This window comes from Scylla paramamosain, chromosome 11 (genome assembly GCF_035594125.1).
Source record: "Scylla paramamosain isolate STU-SP2022 chromosome 11, ASM3559412v1, whole genome shotgun sequence".
Classification (NCBI taxonomy): Eukaryota; Metazoa; Arthropoda; class Malacostraca; order Decapoda; family Portunidae; genus Scylla; species Scylla paramamosain.
In genome coordinates, this window is record NC_087161.1 from 9,027,501 (window position 1) to 9,051,661 (window position 24,161).

At 40.7% G+C, this 24,161-nt stretch overlaps 1 long non-coding RNA gene across 1 annotated transcript; it reads left to right on the forward strand.

Annotated features, from left to right (window-relative positions):
* The first annotated feature begins 13,966 nt into the window (after positions 1-13,966).
* Positions 13,967-22,040, forward strand: LOC135104925 (uncharacterized). Its single transcript, XR_010270607.1, has 2 exons — positions 13,967-14,107; positions 19,658-22,040. It is a non-coding gene; the product is annotated as an uncharacterized LOC135104925 (long non-coding RNA).
* The last annotated feature ends 2,121 nt before the right edge of the window (positions 22,041-24,161 follow it).

A 24,161-nucleotide genomic window follows, 5' to 3' on the forward strand; every position in this document is an offset into this window, starting at 1 on the left:
TTAAGTAGGCTTATTTTAATTCAAATTTTTGTTGCTCCCGGCCAGTGGCTGTCATATATATATATATATATATATATATATATATATATATATATATATATATATATATATATATATATATATATATATATATATATATATATATATATATATATATATATATACAGCCACGTGGCTGCGTGGCTACAGTATATAGGACCGGTAGCGTGTCTGAGAACCTCCGCGGAAACCCCCTTTCACATGGGGCAATTTAGAAGCGTCGCTCAATACGCCATGAGAAGCATTTCAGCATCACTTCTCTCTCGAGTCGGTGGTATATATATATATATATATATATATATATATATATATATATATATATATATATATATATATATATATATATATATATATATATATATATATATATATATATATAAACGTTGTGTGTGTGTGTGTGTGTGTGTGTGTGTGTGTGTGTGTGTGTGTGTGTGTGTGTGTGTGTGTGTGTGTGTGTGCGCGCGTGCGCGTGCGCCCGGATGAGTGGGTCAATAGAAGGGATCTAACCCCGTTAAGCTGCAAAGAGATTCATTTTAACCCAAATGTTTCCTGAGCTAAGCTCGGTATGAAGGTGCCTCAGAGGATGTGGCGAGAGAGAGAGAGAGAGAGAGAGAGAGAGAGAGAGAGAGAGAGAGAGAGAGAGAGAGAGAGAGAGAGAGAGAGAGAGAGAGAGAGAGAGAGAGAGAGAGAGAGAGAGAGAGAGAGAGAGTTGCATCGAAAAACAGGCCATAACAGAACTTGCGGTCCTCACGAGGTGACCTGACCTAGGACTACTAAGATGACAGTAGAAGAAAAGAATAGGAAAGCAGAAGGCTCTCTCCCAACCCTGCACTCCCTCCGGCGTAAGCCGTACAGGAAAACAGGTCGAAAAGAAATACCTTACGCGGTTAGAGAAGGAAAACCCCGATGGAAATTTTATAGGAAGAAAATAGATGAAATAGGGTGCCCCAATTTCCTGAAGGCAAGGAGGTTAATCACTAACAAATAGACGCTGTTAGCCGCAGATTGCAGGCAAAATATTCATCAAGACGGTGTTTAAAAGTTTCTATGGTGTTGCAGTCCATCACGTCTCGAAGAAGCCCATTCCATAGATTTACTACTCGGTAATTTTTTTTATTTTTTTTTATTCGTGAGATGTGAATGATTTCCTACAACTTTGCAACCATTTCCTTGTGTGCAATTTGAAGTCTATCGTGAAATATTTACTGCAGTCCATGTTATCAATGCCATTGATGATTTTAAACACCTGTATTAAGTCGCCTCTTAGTCTTCTTTGTGTTAATGGGAATAAATCTAATTCCTTAATACGCTCTTCGTATGATTTGTTTCTTAGGATTGGTATAATTTTTGTTAATACTGTACGCTGAACTCGTTCTAATTTATCAATGTCTTTCTGTTAAAAGGGGCACCATGCTTCAACGCAATATTCCAAAAGGGAACGGACTAAAGAGTTGTAGAAAGTGATTATTGTATCCTTAGATTTATATTCAAAAGATCTGCCGATTAAGCCAATTATTATATTGCTTTCTTTACGACTTCTGAACATTGCCGGCTATATTTTAAGCTACTCGATATTGTTACTCCTAAATCAATTTCGCTGTCAACAATTTTAATTTGGGTACTATTTAGAATATATTTTGCTTTCTCGTTTCTATACCATATGTGAAGCACTTTGCACTTATCTACATTAAAACTCATTTGCCAGGTTTGTCCCACTCTGACAATTTGTCTAGATTTTTCTCCATTTCTATTACTTGTTCGTTAGACTACGGAATTCGCTACTTTGGTGTCATCAGCAAACTTCGATTTTATACTGGTAGCACCCTCATCTGTGTCGTTTATATAAACAAGGAAGAGAGCAGGCCCTAAGACTGATCCCTGTGTCACCCCGCTGGTTACGTTAGTCCACTTGGATGCTTTTCCATTTATTTCAACTCTTTGTTTACGGTTGTTTAACCAGTTTTCTACCCATCTCAGTACGTCGCCTTGGATATCGTGTGATTTTAGTTTAATAAGTAAACGTTTGTGGGGTGACTTTGTCAAAGGCCTTTTGAAAATCAAGATATATCTATCGCTTTACTCTCGTTATAATGGTTGAGAATATCACAGAAGAAATCTATGAGGTTCGTCAAACAAGAGCGTTTGTTGCGGAAGCTGTGCTGAATAATTTTAAGTAAGTTGTTTTCTTCTAAGTGATTAACGAGTTTATCTCTTATTAGTGTTTAAAACATTTTGCATACGACTGAGATTATGCTAATAGGCAGGTAATTACATGGTAAAGATTTCCTGCCTTTTTTGAAAACCGGAGTTACGTTAGCAAGCTTCCACTCAACAGGCATTGTACCGGACTACAGGGATTTGTTGAAGAATACGGTCAGTGATTTAACTAATTCGGATTTTGCATCTTTTAAGATGAGGGATGAGATCGTGTCAGGCCCGGGTAACTTGCTTACTTTAAATTTATAGATTCATTTTGACACGTCACGTTCTGTTATATTGATGCTACTTAGGACGTCGTTGTTATTATTTTGGACTGCTGGCGCCGTTGGGATGTCATTGAGGTCTGCTGTGAATACTGAGGCACTGAAAGTGTTTAGAATGTTACTATTTTGCTCCTCGTCGTTGGCGTAATCTCCATTTTCGTCAATTATGGGTCCAATAGTTGAAGTAATCACTCTCTTTTCCCTGATAAAGCTATAAAATGCCTTCGGATTCGTTTTATTCTGGTTCCCAACATGTAACTCGGTGTACCTTCTGCTGTCTTTGATTAACTTCTTTCCTTTTCGTCTTAACTCAACGAATTTAGCGTGTTCTTCGTTATTACTAAAAGATTTTAATCTATTATGTGCATCCCTCTTTGCGCGCAAGCATTCAGCTATTTGTGAGTTCCACCACTTAAGCTTCATGTTTTTAGTGGGACGACGATTTTTCATAGGTACGTATTCCTGCACTGCTTTTAAGTATCTATCCATTAAAAAAAAAAAAATTCAGTCAGCATTAATATCTGTGGTGGTAGTCAGGAACTTTTCCTTTGCTTATATTTCACTCGTTAGCCATGAAGTTTATAATGAAGGTGATTGTGCAGTGGTCACTATTACTTAACTCTTCGGCGACATTCGGGGAGGGAGAGAGAGAGAGAGAGAGAGAGAGAGAGAGAGAGAGAGAGAGAGAGAGAGAGAGAGAGAGAGAGAGAGAGAGAGAGAGAGAGAGAGAGAGAGAGAGAGAGAGATTGTATATGTACGCAATGTTACTTTTCTGCACAGATTGATTATTAGCTTTATCACCAAATAACGATTATCACTTTATTAATATCTTGTCATAGTGCTTCTCTTACTCGTTTTAGTTTCCGTTCTCATCTCTTCCTCTCCTTTTCCTCTTCCTCCATCTCCTTTTCTTCTTGTTCCTGTTCCTCCTCCATCTCCGCCCTGATCCCACGCTCTACATCTCCTCAGGCTCTTCATTATTTTTATTCCCACCAGGGTCTCCATTCTCTCTCTCTCTCTCTCTCTCTCTCTCTCTCTCTCTCTCTCTCTCTCTCTCTCTCTCTCTCTCTCTCTCTCTCGTTCCCTATATGCCTGATTCCATTTTTCTCCACAGTCTCATTTTCCTCCGTGATTTTTCTTTCTCTCCTTTTATTTTAATTTTCACTTAAATATTTTCTTCCCTCATTCCTCTTTGTTTACTTTCTCTTTATCCGATTTTTAGTCCTTGCTCTGTAACCCTCCTACTCTGGCTACTCTATTGTTGCAGTAGTTGACAGGCACTCTTCTAAACTTATGATTAATGGTGTTTCACAGGGTTCTGTTCTATCACCCACTCTCATTCTATTAATAGTAAATAGGTTGACTTCTCAGTTAAACTTCCTGCTCTATTCACTCATGCTGATAGTGTTATCCGGCATTTCTTAACACCAGTGGCCTTGCTATAGAATGTGTGCACAACAGTCTAGAGTGGATGCCATGGAACTGAGTTATTTGAAATGGGCACGTAGAGATTAGGTGGGATGATGGTACTACCATCCAAAAGAAGATGGTGACTGTCTTCTTCCTCAAATGATGGTGGTGATGCTGCTTCTTCCTCTTATTCGTCTGATGGTGGTGATGTTTCTTCTTCCTCTGAGGATGGAGCTGTGTTTTTTTTTTTTTTTCCTCTGAAGATAGTGCTACTGCTTCTTCTAATAGTGGTGCTGCTTCTTCTTTCTCTGATGGTGGTTAAGATGATGCTTATTCTTCCTCCTCTAATGGTGGTGGTGCTGATGCTTCTTTTTCTTATTCGTCTGATGGTGGTGGTGTTTTTTCTTCCTGGTGGTGGTGGTGGTGGTGGTGGTGGTAGTGGTGGTGGTGCTGCTGCTGCTACCACTTCCTCTTCTCCTTCTTCTTCTTCTTCTTCTTCTTCTTCTTCTTCTTCTTTTTCTTTTTCTTCTTCTGATGGTGGTAGTGCTGTTTCTTCTTCTTCCTTTGATTGTGGTAGTGCTGCTTCTTCTTCCTCTGATGGTGGTGGTGGTCGTACTCCTTTTTCTTCTTCCTCTGATGGTAGTGATGTGGTGCTGCTTCATTTTCTTTTTCGTCTGATGATGGCGATGCTGCTTTTTCTTCTTCTTTCTCTAATGGTGCTGATGGCGGTGATGCTCCTTCTTTTTCTTTTCTTCCTCTGACGATGGTGGTGGTGCTTCTTCTTTTTCCTCTGATAATTGGTGTGGTGACTCGTCCTCTGTTACAGGTGGTAGTGGTGCTGACGTTTCTTTTAATCTCTCAGATGGTGGTGCTTTTTCTTCCTTTGGTGGTGCTACTTCTTCTTCCTCCTTAGATAGTGATGGCGGTGTTTCTTCTTCCTCTGGTGGTGGTGGTAGTGGTGGTGATGGAGGTGCCTCTTCTTCTTCTTCTTCTTTTTCTTCTTCTTCTTCTTCTTCTTCTTCTTCGTCGTCGTCGTCGTCGTCGTCGTCGTCGTCGTCGTAGTCGTCGTTGTCGTCGTCATCGTCGTCGTCGTTTTCCTCTAATGTTAGTGGTGGTGCTTCTTCTTCTTCTTCTTCTTTTTCCTCTGATAGTGATGATGCTGCTTTTTCTTTTTTTTCCTTCTTCCTCTGATGGTGTTGCTACTTTTTCTTTCTTTGATGGTGGTGGTGCTGTTTCTTCTTCCTCTCATTGTGATGGTGGTGCTACTTCTACTTCTTCCTTTGATGGTGGTTGTAGCCGCACTGACAGTTCTCCAGTTATTAGATCTGTTTTACTGATCACGCCCCTCATCGTAGGATAAAGGAAAGGCAATTCTCTCTCTGACATTTGATGATGAAGTAGTTGTGACCGCAAGAACTACAAAGAAGTTTTCGGTCCCTCATAAAATAGCATATGCACTAGTACAAAAACACTCTAAACATATTACATTACTCATAGACAGCATAATTTATACAGTCAACTTGACACTATGACCTTTAGTTTCTGCTATAGAAAAATAATATATATATATATATATATATATATATATATATATATATATATATATATATATATATATATATATATATATATATATATATATATATATATATATATTTTAATGTAGGAAGGACACTGGCCAAGGGCAACAAAAATCCAATAAAAAATTATGCCCACTGAAATGCCAGTCCCATAAAAGGGTCAAAGCAGTGGTCAAAAATTGATGAATATCAAGTGTCTTGAAACCTCCCTCTTGAAGGAATTCAAGTCATAGGAAGATGGAAATACAGAAGCAGGCAGGGAGTTCAAGAGTTTACCAGAGAAAGGGATGAATGATTGAGAATACTGGTTAACTCTTGCGTTAGACAGGTGGACAGAATAGGGGTGAGAGAAAGAAGAAAGTCTTGTGCAGCGAGGCCGCGGAAGGAGGGGAGGCATGCAGTCAGCAAGATCAGAAGAGCAGTTAGCATGAAAATAGCGGTAGAAGACAGCTAGATATGCAACATTGCGGCGGTGAGAGAGGCTGAAGACAGTCAGTTAGAGGAGAGGAGTTGATGAGACGAAAAGCTTTTGATTCCACCCTGTCTAGAAGAGCAGTATGAGTGGAACCCCCCCAGACATGTGAAGCATACTCCATACATGGACGGATAAGGCCCTTGTACAGAGTTAGCAGCTGGGGGGGGGGGGTGAGAAAAACTGGCGGAGACGTCTCAGAACACCTAACTTCATAGAAGCTGTTTTAGCTAGAGATGAGATGTGAAGTTTCCAGTTCAGATTATAAGTAAACCACAGACCGAGGATGTTCAGTGTAGAAGAGGGGGACAGTTGATTGTCATTGAAGAAGAGGGGATAGTTGTCTGGAAGGTTGTGTCGAGCTGATAGATGGAGGAATTGAGTTTTTGAGGCATTGAACAATATCGAGTTTGATCTGCCCCAATCAGAAATTTTAGAAAAATCAGAAGTCAAGCGTTCTGTAGCTTCCCTGCGTGATATGTTTACCTCCTGAAGGGTTGGACGTCTATGAAAAGACGTGGAAAAGTGCAGGGTGGTATCATCAGCGTAGGAGTGGATAGGACAAGAAGTTTGGTTTAGAAGATCATTAATGAATAGTAAGAAGAGAGTGGGTGACAGGACAGAACCCTGAGGAACACCACTGTTAATAGATTTAGGAGAAGAACAGTGACCGTCTACCACAGCAGCAATAGAACGGTCAGAAAGGAAACTTGAGATGAAGTTACAGAGAGAACGATAGAAACCGTAGGAGGGTAGTTTGGAAATCAAAGCTTTGTGCCAGACTCTATCAAAAGCTTTTGATATGTCCAAAGCAACAGCAAAAGTTTCACCAAAATCTGTAAAAGAGGATGACCAAGACTCAGTGAGGAAAGTCAGAAGATCACCAGTAGAGCGGCCTTGACGGAACCCATACTGGCGATCAGAGAGAAGATTGTGAAGTGATTTACCTCAGTCACCTACCTGTCCGTATTCGTGAGGCCACGTCAAATCAGGGAGTGACGCTTGCAGGCTACAAGTGGGTGAACCGCACCCTCCTAACAAGTAAGCATCGATTCGAGGCTTTACATAGAATTTAAAACTAATACGTCCGTACATCACACATGTTTTCATACAAATAATAAGTTATTAAACATTTCACTTTGAATTATAAAGGAATAATGATGTTAGGCACATACACATTAATATGACTCCCTTAAATAATGTAACAATTTACCTTAAAATTAACACTGGCACACACAAGTAATAAGCACTTTTGTTACACTAACTCCTTGGCGGGGATGCTCTGTTCTACATTATGTATCACTTTCTAACAGCAATGCTACACTATGTATTGAGCTTTCTATGATGGCCCTGCTGTCTTTTGTGCGTTTTCCCTGGTTGTCACGATTACAATCTGTCAAGAATACAGTCTGACATCAAGACCTTAACTATTCTTAACAGGCCATCATGATCAGTATATGCTTCTGTTATTCTTCCTAGCTTCCACTGCTTTCTCTCTACATTCTCTTAATTTACAATAACTATATCATTTGCACCGAGATTTATCTTTCGTGTTATCCACTTATTTCTAAGCTGCAGGAACTGCACATATTCCATTCTCCACCTGGACCAGAACTATGTGAGAAGTTCAAGGTAATACATTTGTTGTCTGAGAAGAATTTATGAAGGTTAAAACTGTCCTTGTAACATAAATCTTTGCTCTGTTGAATAAGAGTGGCTGGCCGCTTCATTCAGGCCATCATCAACATTAAAGTTTTTTTTTTTTGTCACAAATTTGGCTGCATTAAATCCATTAAAATTAAATGCATTAAATTAAATTAAAGTGTACAAATCCATTTAATGCCAGGTCCCACAAAGAATTACAAACAGAAAAATCAAATAATGGAGGATAAGTGTGACTTCTCTTCGTGAGCTATTTGATTCCTGAAAGGTAGGACGTCTGCTAAAAGACATGGAAAAGTGTAGGATGATATCATCAGCGTAGGAATGGATAGGATACGAAGTTTGGTTTACAAGATCATTGATAAATAATAGGAAGAGTTCGTGGCAGGACAGAACCCAGAGGAACACCATTGTTAATAGACTTAGAAGAACAATGACTGTAGCAATAAAACGGTGAGAGGAAACTTGAGATGAAGTTACAGAGAGAAGTTTATAAGCCGTACGAGGATAGATTAAAAATCAAAGCTTTGTGCCAGACTCTATCAAAAGCTTTTGATATGTCTAAAGCAACAGCGAAAGTTTCACCAAAACCCCTAAAAGAGAATGACCAACAGATTCAGTAAGGAAAGCCAGATCACCAGTAGAGCAGCGGCCTCGATGGAACCCATACTGGCGATCAGATAGAAAACTGTAAAGTGTTACATATTTAAGAATCTTCCTGTTGAGAATAAATTAAAAAACTTTAGAGAGGCAGAACATTAAAGCAATAGGACGGTAGTTTGAAGAAATACAACGGTCATCCTTTTTAGGAATAGGTTGAATGTAGGCAAATTTCCAGCAAGAAGGAAATGTAGATGATGATAGACTGAGTTGGAAGAGTTTGAATAGGCAAGGTGCAACCACGGAGGCACAGTTTCAGAGAACAATAGAAGGGACCCCATCAGGTTCATAAGTCTTCCAAGAGTTAAGGCCAGCAAGGGCATGGAAATCATCACTGCGAAGAATCTTAATGGGTAACATGAAGTAGTCAGAGGGAAGAGAGGGAGGAACAAACCCTGAATCATCCAAGATGGAATTTTCAGCAAACGTTTAAGCGAAGAGTTCAGCTTTAGAGATAGATGAGATGGCAATGGTTCAGTCAGGTTGAAATAAGGGAGGGAAAGACAAAGATGTAAATATATTAGAGATGTTTTTAGCTAGGTGCCGGAAATCAAGAGGGGAGTTAAATTTTGAAAGATCTTGACACTTTCTATTAATGAAGGAGTTTTAGAACAGTTTGAGAACAGACTTGGCATGATTCCATGGAGATATATAAAGATCATGAAATGCAGGTGAAAGAGAGCTGAGGTACTTTTTTGTGGGCCACCTCTCTATTATGTATGACACGAGAACAAGTTGTGTTAAACCAAGGTTTAGAAGCTTTAAGGCGTGAGAAAGAGTGAAGAATGTACGCCTCCATGCCAGACACGATCACTTCTGTTATGCACTCAGCACACAGAACTGGATGTTGTGTTTATGTGCGCAACGACTTTACCTGCTCTCGTGCCAGTAGCCACTTCTCTCTCCCCTCCTACTTACTCTATCCTCATTTATAATTTTAGAGCTGGATGTTGCGTCTATATGCTCTCATGCACATGCTCGTGAATCTTCCAAATTTTCCACCGTCTACCTAAGACTATAAAGTCACTCTCAAACAGCATTTATCTGTGCTGTTATAGGAGGAGGCAGTAAGCACCTGCCGAAACGATAATTACTCCCAGTGAGGTCTAAAGCACTGGATCAGGTGGTGGTGTGAACTTATCATTAAACCCAGCTGTGACCTCACTGAACGTTTCCCTTTGTGTCTCACAACACAAGGGGGAAGTCACAGCCTGCCCTCTTTCTCCACGCAAAACTACAAGCACCTAATAACACACACACCCTTCACTCAAAATTTCAAAATCATCATGGCGACTCCCACACCAGCCTCGGAGTCCCCATCTGAGGAGGGGACCACAAATGTCCCCAGGTCGGACTGCCCTTCTGACAACGACCCTAAGTGTCTTGACACCCCCCCCCTCAACTTTTTCTTCATAACTTCTGCAACATTCGCGGTCTAAGATCTAATTTTCAATCTGTAGAACACCACCTCTCCCCTTCTAAACCTCATCTTCTTTTCCTCACTCAGGTGTCTGAGGCAACTGACAGTAGCCCTTTTTCTGTTCCCTCCTAGTTTCTTTATCCTCATTTTTAATCCAAAGCTGGATGTTGCGTTTATGTGCGCAACGACTTAACCTGCTCTCGTGCCCATGCTCTTGAATCTTCCAAGTTTTCCACCATCTGGCTACGACTACAGAGTCACTCTCAAACTAAATTTATCTGTGCCTTATACCTCTCACCTAACTCCCCTGACTATACGAAATTCTTTGCCTACTTAACTTCCAGAGTGGAGTACATTCTGACTCTCTTCCCTTTCGCAGAGATCTCCGTTCTTGGAGACTTCAGTGTTCATCACCAGCTTTGGCTTCCCTCTCCTTTCATTGACCATCCTGGTGAACTAACCTTTTAACTTTGCCATCAACCACGACCTAGAGCAATAGGTGCAACACTTTATTCGTATTTCTGCCAATCTTGGAGATATTCCCAACATTCTTGACCGTTTCCTAATCTCTAATCCTGTTGCTTATGCTGTTACCCTCTCTTCTCCACTGGGCTCCTCCGATCCCAACCTCATATCTATATCTTATCCTATCGCTCCAGTCCCTCCCCAGGATCCCCCTCAGCGGAGGTGCCTTTGGCATTTTGCCGCTGCTAGTTGGTAAGACCTGAGGAGATATTTTACTGATTTTCCTTGAAATGACTACTCCTTTCATATCAGAGACCCATCTCTGTTTGCCGAGCGCATAGCAAGGTTGATACTGTCTGGCATGGAGGCGTACATTCCTCACTTTTTTTTTCTCGACCTAAATCTTCTAAACCTTGGTTTAACACAGCTTGTTCTCGTGCTCTACATGATAAAGAGGTGGCCCACAAAAGTTACTTAAGCCTTCCATCACCAGAATCTTATGCACTTTATATTTCTGCCCGGAACCATGCTAAGTCTGTTCTCCAACTAGCCAAAAAACTCCTTCATTAACATAAAGTGTCAAAACCTTTCAAGATCTAACTCCCCTCTTATCTCCAATAACTATCTCCAATATCTCCAATAACTTTGCTTCTTCTTTCCCTCCTTTATTTCAGCCAGATGGTACCACTGCTATCACATCTATTTCTAAAGTTGAACTCTTCGCTGAAACCTTTGTTAAAAACTCTACCTTGGATGATTCTGTGCTTGTTCCTCCCTCTCCTCCACCCTCTGAGTATTTCGTGCCACATATTAAAATTCTTCGCAATGATGTTTTCCATGCCCCTGCTGGCCTAAATCCTCGGAAAGCTTATGGACCTGATGGGGTCCCTCCTTTTGTTCTCCGAAACTGTGCCTCCGTGCTTGCACCTTGCCTAGTCAAACTCTTTCAGCTCTGTCTGTCAACATCTACCTTTCCTTCTAGCTGGAAGTTTGCTTACATTCAGCCTGTTCCTAAAAAGGTTGACCGTTCTAATCCCACAAACTATCGTCTTATTGCTTTAATTTCCTGCCTATCTAATCTATATATTTCTAATCTATCTATCTAATCTAGTCTATCTAGTCTAACTATCTATTTCCTGCATCTCTAGCTGTTTTCTACCGCTATTTTCATGCTAACTGCTCTTCTGATCTTGCTAACTGCATGCTTCCCCTCCTCCCGCGGCCTCGCTGCACAAGACTTTCTTCTTTCTCTCACCCCTATTCTGTCCACCTTTCTAACGCAAGAGTTAACCAGTATTCTCAATCATTCATCCCTTTCTCTGGTAAACTCTGGAACTACCTACCTGCTTCTGTATTTCTACCTTCCTATGACTTGAATTCCTTCAAGAGGAAGGTTTGAAGACACTTATTCATCAATTTTTGACTACTGCTTTGACCCTTTTATGGGACTGGCATTGCAGTGGGCATTTTTTTTTTATTTGATTTTTATTGCCCTTGGCCAGTGTCCCTCCTACATAAAAAAAAAAAAAATATATATATATATATATATATATATATATATATATATATATATATATATATATATATATATATATATATATATATATATATATATATATATATATATATATATATATATATATATATATATATATATATATATATATATATATATATATATATATATAATTTTATTAATATTATTATTTTTCCTTTTTTTCGTGTTTCCTAGGCTCCCTCAGGAATAACAAGTGAGTAGTGTGTTTCAGTGCTACTTGGCAACACTGCAAAATCTGAAAATGCTGTTAACGCTGGTCCATTATGGTGAGAGGCTGATGGCCAGTTTATTAACTTTCTCAGTAATCATCAACTGTGATGATTCCTAAATCTCTCCCAAACAATACGAGTATGTTTGCCTTTGTACACTCACCATCAGAATTTAGATACATTAACATTTTGATAGCATCTTTTGCCCTCACACCTGTATACTTGTTTAAATAGGCAAGCCTCTCTGCCCTACTAAAAGTTCTAGATTCTATATAATTTTCAAAGTTTTCATCCAAATTTGAAACTGCACGGGTTCTCCACTAAAAGTGCTAGGTACTATTGGAGGGAGTTCCATTCGTGACCAGGTACATTAATTGCAAACTTTCCCGCAGGATGGGAAGGAGTTTGACAAATCTGTCTTACATTATCATTAGGCTTGTTTGCATTATAAGTGGGTTTACACGAAAATGATACAAATCTTTTGAGCTGTTAGTTGACATTAATTGTTTGAGGTTCACTAACTATTTGTCTATTTTTTTTTTTTTTTTTATGTAGGAAGGACACTGGCCAAGGGCAATAAAAATCCAATAAAAAAATATGCCCACTGAAATGCCAGTCCCATAAAAGGGTCAAAGCAGTGGTAAAAAATTGATGAATAAGTGTCTTGAAACCTCCCTCTTGTGTTAGCACATAGTGTAGGGAACCATTGTAACTGTAGGTTCGAACCTTCTAGAAGCATAAGTGGAAATTTCCTATTCTGACGCCCGCTGGGAGTAGTGTCTAATTACTGTTTCTTCTCCTAGTTTACTGGTAAATATTAAGATAGGAATAACTATTATATGCAATAATAAAATAATAATTAATAACTGTAAATGTTAAACTATATAAATAGGCAATAGGTAGATAGAATAACTCATATGTGAAATATGATCCTGTGAAACCTATCACCTACGATGTCACGTGATCACAAGCGCCGCACCTTGAGGAACGCCGCATTGCCCCGGGCAGTTGGGTGGAGAGCTCCGATCTGGCCAGCTGGGTGTGCGCGGTGCGCTGTGTCCTGTGTGCGTGTGAACTCTGCCACGAACAATTGCACTAAGACTACACCCTGAGTCTTTCCCACAAGTGTGTACCTTTGGTGTATAAGGCAGGGAAATAAGTGCAAGTGACAGTGTATAAGTGACTTTATTGTGGTGACAAGAACAGTGACAGACAGACTACATATCCTTGTGCTGAGATTCAGTTTCTTGGGCTCAGTACTTAAGTGGTATTGTATGTAAACTGTAAATATATATCTACAAACTCAAAAAGGGGGTTTTCCTAATTACCTGGGTATCAAAAGACAGTGATTTGCCTTTTACCGCTCGAAGGCTCTACCAATGCGGTGTTAAATAAACAGTAACACTACGCCCTGCATCCTAAATAGCATTCCATAAATGGTGATGCTAATAAAAAGGATAACATAAAAATGGTGTCACAGCTAATGGGATACGAAAACTACAAATAAGCTGTCATAATACCCAGAAAACCCTTAAAAAAAAAAAAATTTCTTTAGTGAAACGAGACGAAACATTCTGGTGAGCGAATTCTTGTGGCTAAAGGGTAGAGCGAAGTGGTAGTGGAGAGCGCTTGGACGTGGATGTTTACACACTTCAGCAGGAAACACCGGAGGGTCGCCCTGCTGAGGTCAGCAACCAGCAGCCAGGAGCAGCAGCCGGAAGACACAACAACCGCCAAGGCGCCTCACCACTCGCTCCCCAAAGTCCCCTCACCGCTCGTCACGTTCACAGAGAAGTATAACTTGTCACTACAACCACAACCCATAACGCACACACGCGCACGCACGTCTTATATTCACACCCTCTACTTAATCACTGGCTGCGACTGAGGAGTTGATTATATATCACTCAGTCAAGGAGTAGCTCTCAGATTTCTGCATAATTCCAGAGACACGCAGCGGTTGCAGGGACTGCAAGTGGCGATGTACTAACGGCTCGAGACTACAGAGGTGCCGTGACGTCGGAACTTCCTTACCAGACGGTCTGACGCCGTCAAGGTCTGCCCTGAGTAGCCAACTGTAACCTGGAGAGGGACGGAGAAGAGGACTATTCTTCCCCTCATTGCAGAAGAAATTACACTCACACCTTAGGTGAGACCATGCACTGAGCTGACATTACATTATACACTACATAATTAAAATATAAATTACATCCTTTAATTATATTGGGATGGTGAATGTGACTCTCACGTTTTCTTAGCTTGATTAATGGGCTATGTGAGTAAAGTCAAGTGTAAAATTGCAGCTCTTAATTAATGTTGTATGTCTCATATCATTATGTTTTCTTCCTCTACTTATTCCCTTAATTAAGGAACTTTGAAAGCTTCTTTAAGGGCAGTGTAGAAAACATAAAATAAATATAATAATAATATACATTTGTTAAATGATTAATGATTATTCATGGCAGAAAGCAAAAGGGATAAACTAAATAAAGAATATGAGAAGCTTTGCGAGCTGGATAATAACATTAAAATAGAAGGCGCTGATGACAGTAGTGATGATAGCGGGAATTCAGGTGAAGAAAATCTTCGGACACTGAGAAGTGGTATTCAGCACCCGAGAGTTTCACCTACTGATACTAATCCTTCTGTATCGCAGCTTTCTTCTTCCTTTCAACTAATCATGAGTAATCCAACCACATCTGGTACGGGTGGATCTTCACCACCGCCCGCACCTCAAACTCACACTAATGCACCAATCAAATTGTTACAAACCTCGGTATCGGTTCGAGCGTTCACAGGCACAGAAGGTGATTACAGTGCACGTGATTTTCTCGAACACTGTGAAAATGTAATGAGAAATTCATGCATCGTAGACGACGCGGATAAGATTGCATTTGTCCGTTCACGTCTTGAACCAGGATCTCCAGCAGGGAGAGGAATGGTCGCAAGTGCATTCGCTAAACCCATCCGGAAAAATGACTATGGTTCTTTCCGTACCAACTTCTTGATAATCTTTGCAGGAGAAGCCTATCGTAGTCTCGTAAAAGGAGTCAGTAATGCTGTGAGGAGCTTAATAGCCGATGTAGCTTCCTTAAACTTGCTTGAGAGTCAAGTGCTTGCTTATCGTATCACGGAGGACTTCGACAAGTATCTAAGAGACAATGGGTGGAATGAAGGAGGGTACATTTCAATGGAAAACCATAATAAGTTCATTGAATTCTTCATCTACATGCTGTCTGTAAAAGGAGAGTGCCGAGAAAGCGCAACATCCCTTGATTACAAACCTACCGAAGACCTGCTTGACTTTGTACAAAGACACAAAACAAAGCTTGAAGAAAAGGGCAACAAGGCTCTTACTATAGGTGCAACTCAAGCAGAACGAGCAGATGAAGGTGAACCTTCTTACGCAGCAGTGGCAGCCGCTCATAAAGGGGGCGTTACTTGCCAATACTGTCAGCGAGAGGGACATACAATTAACAGATGTTATCTCAAAAGGAAAGAGAAACGTCAAAGAAAGAAATCTGAAGCCGTTGATGGCCAAGAAAATTACAAAAGTAATAGTAATAAGGGGCAGCAGTCTGAAAACTTGTCGCGAAATCAGCGAAAACCAACCAAAATGGCCAACACCGCTTCAGGAAACAACAATGATAGCGAGTTGTCGCGAGGCGCCGGAAGTAGTGCTCCTTTCTGTACTCTTCATCAGTGCACTGGACACTCCACCGAAGAGTGTTACTCATTTCTCAGTCTTCAGAAAAAAATGAGAAAACTTCGTGGAGCTAGCGCAACACAGTCGGGGGAAGCCGCGCGCCCCATGAAACACAAACCAGGATAGAAAACCATCGCAGGAATCAAAAGACTACAGATCAGGCAGATGATAGTGCTCTACGTGAGTCTTTAATAGCTGCTTGCAGTCAGACCAGCGTAATGGTTCTACCTACAAAAGTAGGACCTGTGAAGGCTTCTTTTGCGGTAGATACGGGCGCTTCTGTAAATGTCCTCTCTGAAAGAGCGTATTTGGCATTAAAACGCGCGTCACGTGGAAGCCGATGGCCTCTCAGGCAAAATGATAAAAATCTAGTAGGAGTTTCTCGCGTACCTCTCAAAATTCTGGGAATTGTTCGCCTTCCTGTTAGATTAGGTAAAGGTACTGCAACCATTCGTTTGGATTTCTACGTTGTTTCCGACTTCAGTTTACCATCAGATGGATTACTGGGTTTGAAATCAATGCAGGCTAATAAGATGGTGATTCACACAGATACTAGTACAGTGAGATTCCAAGGAAAGACTTTCAGAGCAATGGATCATCCTAGATGCTTAATAACTTCCTCTCACAGTACAAATCAAGCTCAAGCTGCTCTGACAAATGATGTTCAACTTGTTCCTTCTGTTCAGGATTTTACTGTTGGACAGAACAAAAGAAAAACACCAAACGATTCAAACCGGAGTCAAGTAGAGTCTGAAATAAACCAGGCTACTGCCTCAAGTTTGAAAATCCAAAATGGAAACTATCAAGAGGAATGGAAAATGGTTAATGCCACGGTAATAGGGAATCATGAAATACCTAATCGTATGGCAATTCACATTCCTGTGTCCGTACCAAAAGCCACCGTAGGTTGTGATATTTGCCTCGAAGGCGCCAGTCGAGTAAACAAACTAGCTGTGGAACCAACTCTTAATACGGTGCGAGATGGACATAAAACTACCGCTCTTGTAGTGAATACTACTGGTGGTCCCATAAAGTTAAAACAAGGAGTACTTTTAACTCAAGCGTTAGCCTTTGATAGGAAGGTAGTATCCGAACCACTGGACTTACCTGACACCTGTATCACATCAGTGCATTCGTCAAGAAATGACGACGATGCAGTCCATGATCAGGCGCTTAAATCCCTTGTTATTATAAAAGATTACCCTGAGCTAAGGCCCTCACTAGTAGAACTGTTGAAACGGTATCGTGATGTTGTTGCCTTGCCTGGAGAATCATTAGGTGCAACTGATAAAGCAGAGCATCATATTAATCTGAAACCAGATACTCAACCTGTGTATATTCCAGCATATAGACTTCCTCATAGTCAGAGGGAAGTAGTGGATGAACAAATCCAAGACATGCTAAAACAGGGAGTTATTCAACATTCTAGATCACCCTGGAATTCACCCTTATTCCTTGTTCCAAAGAAGGATGGACAATTTAGACCTGTCATTGATTTTAGGCGGGTAAATGAAGTAACAAAGGATGAAAGATACCCTTTGCCTGTTCTGAAGGATCTCTTAATGTCATTAGGACAGGGAAACAAAATTTTCAGTTGCCTTGATCTTCTAAGTGGCTACTGGCAAGTACCAATGGCACCGGAATCAAGGGAGATAACAGCCTTTAGTACCCCCAGTGCTCATTATGAATTCTTACGAATGCCTTTTGGGTTAAAATCAGCTCCAATTACCTTTCAGCGGATGATAAATACTCTTTTCGCTGGTATGATAGGCAAAAATGTCTATGCATACTTGGATGATCTGATCATCTACAGCCGAGACGCTGAGACTCACTTTACTACCTTGGAAGCAGTGCTTAGGAGGCTGAGAGAGGCTAGCTTGAAAGCAAAACTAACCAAATGTGAATTCTTGAAATCCAAGATTACATTTTTAGGTCACACCGTAGATGGTGACGGTATCCACACTATGGATGATAAAATCAAAGCCGTCAAAGAATTCCCAAGACCTCAAAATGCAGACAATGTACGATCATTTATCGGTTTGTCTGGTTACTATAGGCAATTCATAAACAAATTTGCAGCTATCGCATCGCCTTTAACCAAATTATTAAAGAAGGATGTACCATTTCATTGGAATGCTGCTCAGGAAAAGAGTTTCCAAGATCTCAAAAATGCCCTCACCAATGCTCCTATTTTAGCTTTTCCAAACTATGAAGCTCCTTTTGTTCTCTACACAGATGCTTCCGCTTTGGGACTAGGTGCAGTGTTAATGCAGCCAGATGAGCACGGTAAAAATCGTGTTATTGCATATGCGAGTAGAACTTTGAATCCTGCGGAGTCTAATTACTCAGTTACACATCAGGAAACCCTCGCAGTTGTCTGGGCTCTTAAACATTTTAGGGACATAATCTTGGGATATGATATCACTGTATTTACAGACCATGCAGCGGTTACCGAGCTTTTCAAAGGAAGAAATCTCACCGGTAAAGTCGCCCGTTGGTATTTAGTAATACAGGAATTTAAACCAACCTTCAGGTACTTACCAGGTCGGGCTAATGTAGTAGCTGACTCTCTTTCCCGTAATGTACCTGTTGGAACAGTAACCGACAAAGCACCTGTGGTTCAAAAATTTTTCCCGTCCTGAACTCGCGTGTGCTCAGCGTCAACATGACGTATGGAATAAGGTGATACATGCTCTTGAGTCAGGAGATGAATCTAATTTACCAAAATTGCCAATACCTTACTCGCAGTTTTACTTGTCACATGACAAGGTGCTTTGTAGATACTGGCCTAACAAAACGGAAAGTGTAGAACAATACATCATACCAGAATCACTGGTACCTGCAGTCTTGCATCTAGTTCATGACGCAGTAATAGCCGGTCACCCAGGGAAGGAGCGTACTCTTCATGCTGCACGCACAAACTATTATTGGCCCAGCATGCGCATAGATATAGATGCACATATAGATCGCTGTGTCAAGTGTGCCCAAAATAAAGGGACAGTGTCAAAACCAGCACCAATTCTGGAATATCCTCCTCCTGCACAACCTTGGGATGTAGTTGCAATAGATGTCCTAACACTTCCAGCCAGCCATCAAGGGTCGAGGCATGTACTGGTAATGGTGGATCATTTCAGTAGATATGTTGTCTTAGCCCCAATGAAGGATAAATCTGCAGCGACAGTTGCACATGCATTAATAACCCACCTAATTTGTCCTTACACCACACCTAGAGTGTTACTAAGTGACAATGGGGGAGAATTTCGCAACACGCTCATGGAAGAAATATGCAAACAATTTAACATCAAACAGACGTTCACAGTAACTTATCATCCTGCTAGTAATGGCCTCGTTGAACGCGCAAACAGGAAAATCCTGGAAGTGTTGCGTCCAGCCATTAGCAACTTCCTTGAAAATTGGGAAGATTGGTTACCACATGTAGCAGCAAGCATTAATAGCCATGTCTGTGAGTCTACGGGAGAGTCTCCTCATTACATAGTATTTGGCTTAAAGAAAAGGCTCCCGTATGACTTATTGAATAGCCCTCAAAGTCCTACATATAATGTTGACGATTATGCTAAAAGTCAATTAAAGGTTTTCTCTGATACCTATAAAAGGGTCACAGACAAGTTGACAACTTCTAAAACTGCTATGAGTTCTCAACAGCATCGACGCTCGTCTCCAGTTCAGATCAAGGTAGGAGACACCATAATGGTTAAGGTCCCAGAAAGGAATTCCAAATTAGCTCCTAAATTCGTGGGCCCGCGTCTGGTAGTAAAGCAGCTACATGGTAATAAATTTGATATCCTAGATCCATGGTTAAACACGTTAGAAACCGTGCATTGTGATCGTCTCAAACGGACTAATGCCAAACCTGATTTAGCCTTAGTAGATACAGCCAATCTGTGCAATGCTACACGGCTTGATGTAACCACTAATCAAACACATTCTTACAACTTACGTTCTCGAAAGTAACACCTTTCTACCTTGTTGCAGAGATGCATGCTCTTCTAATTCTCTTCACTCTGCATGCCACCACTGCTATGGAGCCAGCACACCTTAAACCGGGAGCCCTCGCTGCTCATCTTGGCCGAGTTGCCCTGGTCGAGGATGTACTCTGGGTGCGGTATCCTTACGCAAGTTTGGTGAAAATTCCTGGCAAACTAAAAAGTATAGTGGAGTGTCTGAATGAAGCCCTACAGCGGCTACAGGAGGTTCTTCCGAAGGATTCACCACTTTCGAATGAGTTGTTACCCCTTCTGTACAGTAGGATTAAATATATAAACGACACGGTTACCCTGGCCTTGGAAAACTATGATGGAATTCATAATAGTAATCGCAAGAAACGAGGTCTTATCGACGGTATCGGTCAATTATCTCGCATGCTCTTTGGTACCGCAATGAATGAAGATATAGAAAAGCTAAGAGAACAGTATAATCAACTAACCTATGTAGCTTCAGCCAACAACAAAGCTATTCACTTACATAACAGAAACATTGCCAAGCTGGAACAGTATATAAATGATCTAGGCAGGCATGCTGAACTCCTAAGAATTCAGCTTAACGAAGCTTTAAATAATATAAAGAATTTACAAGCTTTTGCAGTCATTCGTGAAGCATTATCAGCGCTTGAAAGTACAGCAGCTTCTCTTTTGCATACGAATGAACACCTAATAAGAAATGTAGTAGACGCAGCTCGTGGAAGGGTCACTTCATCTTTGTTTCCCGTGAAGGATTTTCTTCATGCTTTGGCAGTGGGAAAAACAGATTATAACTTGAAACCCCTGTTTGATGTATATGGAATTCATCATTATTATCCACTACTGGAATCAGTGCTGACGTCTGAATCCATTGTTATTCATGTTCCATTCAGATCAGAACATATCTTTGAGGTTCATCGAGTGGAGCCATTCCCATTTCAGGTGAATGGAACTGTCATGACACTTGATCAACCCAGTTCAGTAGTATTGATCAATAAGGACCTTACGATGTACGCTACAGGTAAATTGTCAGATTTAGACAGATGCCAAACTGAGTATCTTCACTTATATTTTTGTCCAGCATCTCTCTTTGCCTTCTTGCCTGTTACTAGTGGCGGAATTTGCGAAGTAGTGCTTACTCAAGAAGATGCTTCCAAGTCCCTTACCTTATGTCCGTACAAACATTTGGTCCCTAAACCTTTCTTTCACACAAGTTTCTATGGACACCACTATTTCTTTTTCACACAAGCTTACTATGTGTCTGTGGTTTGTCCTGATGGTTCTGAATATAAGGAAGTTTCAGGTCATTTTGCAATCTTAAATGCATGTTCCTTGCGATCTGACAAACTGAACACTTTCCCTGAAAAATTACATGAAGGTTTTGTGTCTAATCTTACCTCCAGAATCGTTCTTATTGATACTTTGAGTAAAGTAAATCTTGCAAATATCAAATTTGTGACCAATACCTTATCTGAGTTTAATTTCTCTAATCTCTCAGAACTAGAAAATGCGGTTCATGACTCTTTACCAGTGTATCTTAGTCCCTATGTGCATTTTCCTACAATCATCATACCCATCATTATCTCACTTGTCCTACTGATTCCTTTGTACTGCTGTGTTCGAAAAGCCCTGGAGTTGTATAATTACCTCAGTGGAAGAATCAAGCACAATAACATGAGTCAGTAATACACATGACAATGACATGGGTAGGTACATACATATAGGTTTGTCGTACGGCACGAGGACGCGCCGGGTAGGTGTGCCGAGCGATGTTAGCACATAGTGTAGGGAACCATTGTAACTGTAGGTTCGAACCTTCTAGAAGCATAAGTGGAAATTTCCTATTCTGACGCCCGCTGGGAGTAGTGTCTAATTACTGTTTCTTCTCCTAGTTTACTGGTAAATATTAAGATAGGAATAACTATTATATGCAATAATAAAATAATAATTAATAACTGTAAATGTTAAACTATATAAATAGGCAATAGGTAGATAGAATAACTCATATGTGAAATATGATCCTGTGAAACCTATCACCTACGATGTCACGTGATCACAAGCGCCGCACCTTGAGGAACGCCGCATTGCCCCGGGCAGTTGGGTGGAGAGCTCCGATCTGGCCAGCTGGGTGTGCGCGGTGCGCTGTGTCCTGTGTGCGTGTGAACTCTGCCACGAACAATTGCACTAAGACTACACCCTGAGTCTTTCCCACAAGTGTGTACCTTTGGTGTATAAGGCAGGGAAATAAGTGCAAGTGACAGTGTATAAGTGACTTTATTGTGGTGACAAGAACAGTGACAGACAGACTACATATCCTTGTGCTGAGATTCAGTTTCTTGGGCTCAGTACTTAAGTGGTATTGTATGTAAACTGTAAATATATATCTACAAACTCAAAAAGGGGGTTTTCCTAATTACCTGGGTATCAAAAGACAGTGATTTGCCTTTTACCGCTCGAAGGCTCTACCAATGCGGTGTTAAATAAACAGTAACACTACGCCCTGCATCCTAAATAGCATTCCATAAATGGTGATGCTAATAAAAAGGATAACACTTGAAGGAATTCAAGTCATAGGAAGGTGGAAATACAGAAGCAGGCAGGGAGTTCCAGAGTTTACCAGAGAAAGGGATGAATGATTGAGAATACTGGTTAACTCTTGCGTTAGAGAGGTCGACAGAATATGGGTGAGAGAAAGAAGAAAGTCTTGAGCAGCGAGGCAGAGGGAGGAGGGGAGGCATGGAGTTAGCAAGATCAGAAGAGCAGTTAGCATGAAAATAGCGGTAGAAGACAGCTAGATATGCAACATTGCGGCAGTGAGAGAGAGTCTGAAGACAGTCAGTTAGAGGAGAGGTGTTGATGAGACGAAAAGCTTTTGATTCCACCCTGTCTAGAAGTTTACTCCATTTGTCATGAGTTAATTATTTCTATCACAGGAGGTAGGTTTCTCTTGCTCAAGGAATGTAACATATTTGTGAGGCATAGCAATGTCACTTTGTTGATCTGCAAATGCCTGTATTTAAATCTGATTTTCTGAGTTTATGTACTGTTGAATATGATTTAGCTTCCCTACATTTTTATCATCTGGAAGCATTTTCACTTCTTCAACAAAATTAAGGGCATTAAACTCTGCACTGGCTACTGTTATATCTTCCTTTCATTTTCTTTGATAACATTGTCTCTGTCTCTGCTGAACTTTATGATATTTAATTTCCTTTCTAAGACTGGCTACCTTTGCTGCTCCTTCTTGCCTTCTTTTTACTGATGAACGGTGGGGGTACTGATGGAAGTGGTAGTGCTCTTTCTTCCGATGGTGATGGGAACTGCTTCTTCTTCTTCTGATGGTGGTGGTGGTGCTTCTTTTTCCTCTGATGGTGATGATGCTTCTTCTTCCTCGTTTGATGGTGGTGTGGTGCTTCTTTTTTCCTCTAATGGTGGTGGTGGTGGTGGTGGTGCTGCTGCTTCTTCTTCTTCTTCTTCTTCCTCCTCCTCCTCCTCCTCCTCCTTACTCTGTCAGCTATATGAACCACCAAACTGACGCTATCCTATCTTACCATATCCTATTTTTAACCTACTTGAGTAAGTCAGTCTGATGGTCATTGTAGTTCCCAAGGGATGAAAATGGTAGCTCCTCTGGGCAGCTCTATCACCATACTGTGTTTTATGGGTACACATGATAATGGACTGGATACTCTTTGGCGATTCTTGCAGTTCCGAGTGTGGGTCGAACCCATGCTTCCCTCAAAACAGAACCAATCTTACAATTCATCACTTTACCCACTGGACCACGAAGACCCAACATATTGTTTGTAATGTTGATTCATTCCTGCATCTTGTGTTCACGTTAATATATATGAAAGAATGAGTAATATTTATTATAATGTGATTATTTTTTTATCAGATAATTTTCTTTTTATGTATTTTTTTTTTTTTTTATTCTTAATGCGATTTTAACGCTGGCGTCCAACACACAATGTTCCCAAGACCACTCTATCCACTGGGCCATGGGAACCCCAACAAGGTTAAAAGTAGATTATATCTGATCACAGTATTTCCCTACCTGTGTTAATGCTAGGCCAAAAGTTCAATAAGAATTACTGCTGTCGGTTTTAATGTGAACATTCACCTTCACAACGATAATAAGATCAAAGTTAGTATTGTGGACTGCTGTCGGAGTATCAATCATGGCGTGAAATTAATAGCAGGTGAGATTGAAAAACTTTAGAGCGATTAGGATTCATTGTATCTGGATGGGAAGCTTCCCCTGTATTGCGTAGTGACTGACACACGTGTTGCACCACCACCAACACAACACATTACTACACCTGTCCATTTTGCAGCATGAGAAGGACTCAACCCGAAGACCCAAGGATTGCTTTAGTCGTAATTCACGTTGAGTTTCAACATAGCAATCAAATTAGGTCATCCCAAAAAAAAAAAAAAAAAAAAATATGGTCACTGTATCTTGGTAGACGAGATTGCCTTATCAGAAGGATAAAAATTTCAGACGGGGATCTAGGGAA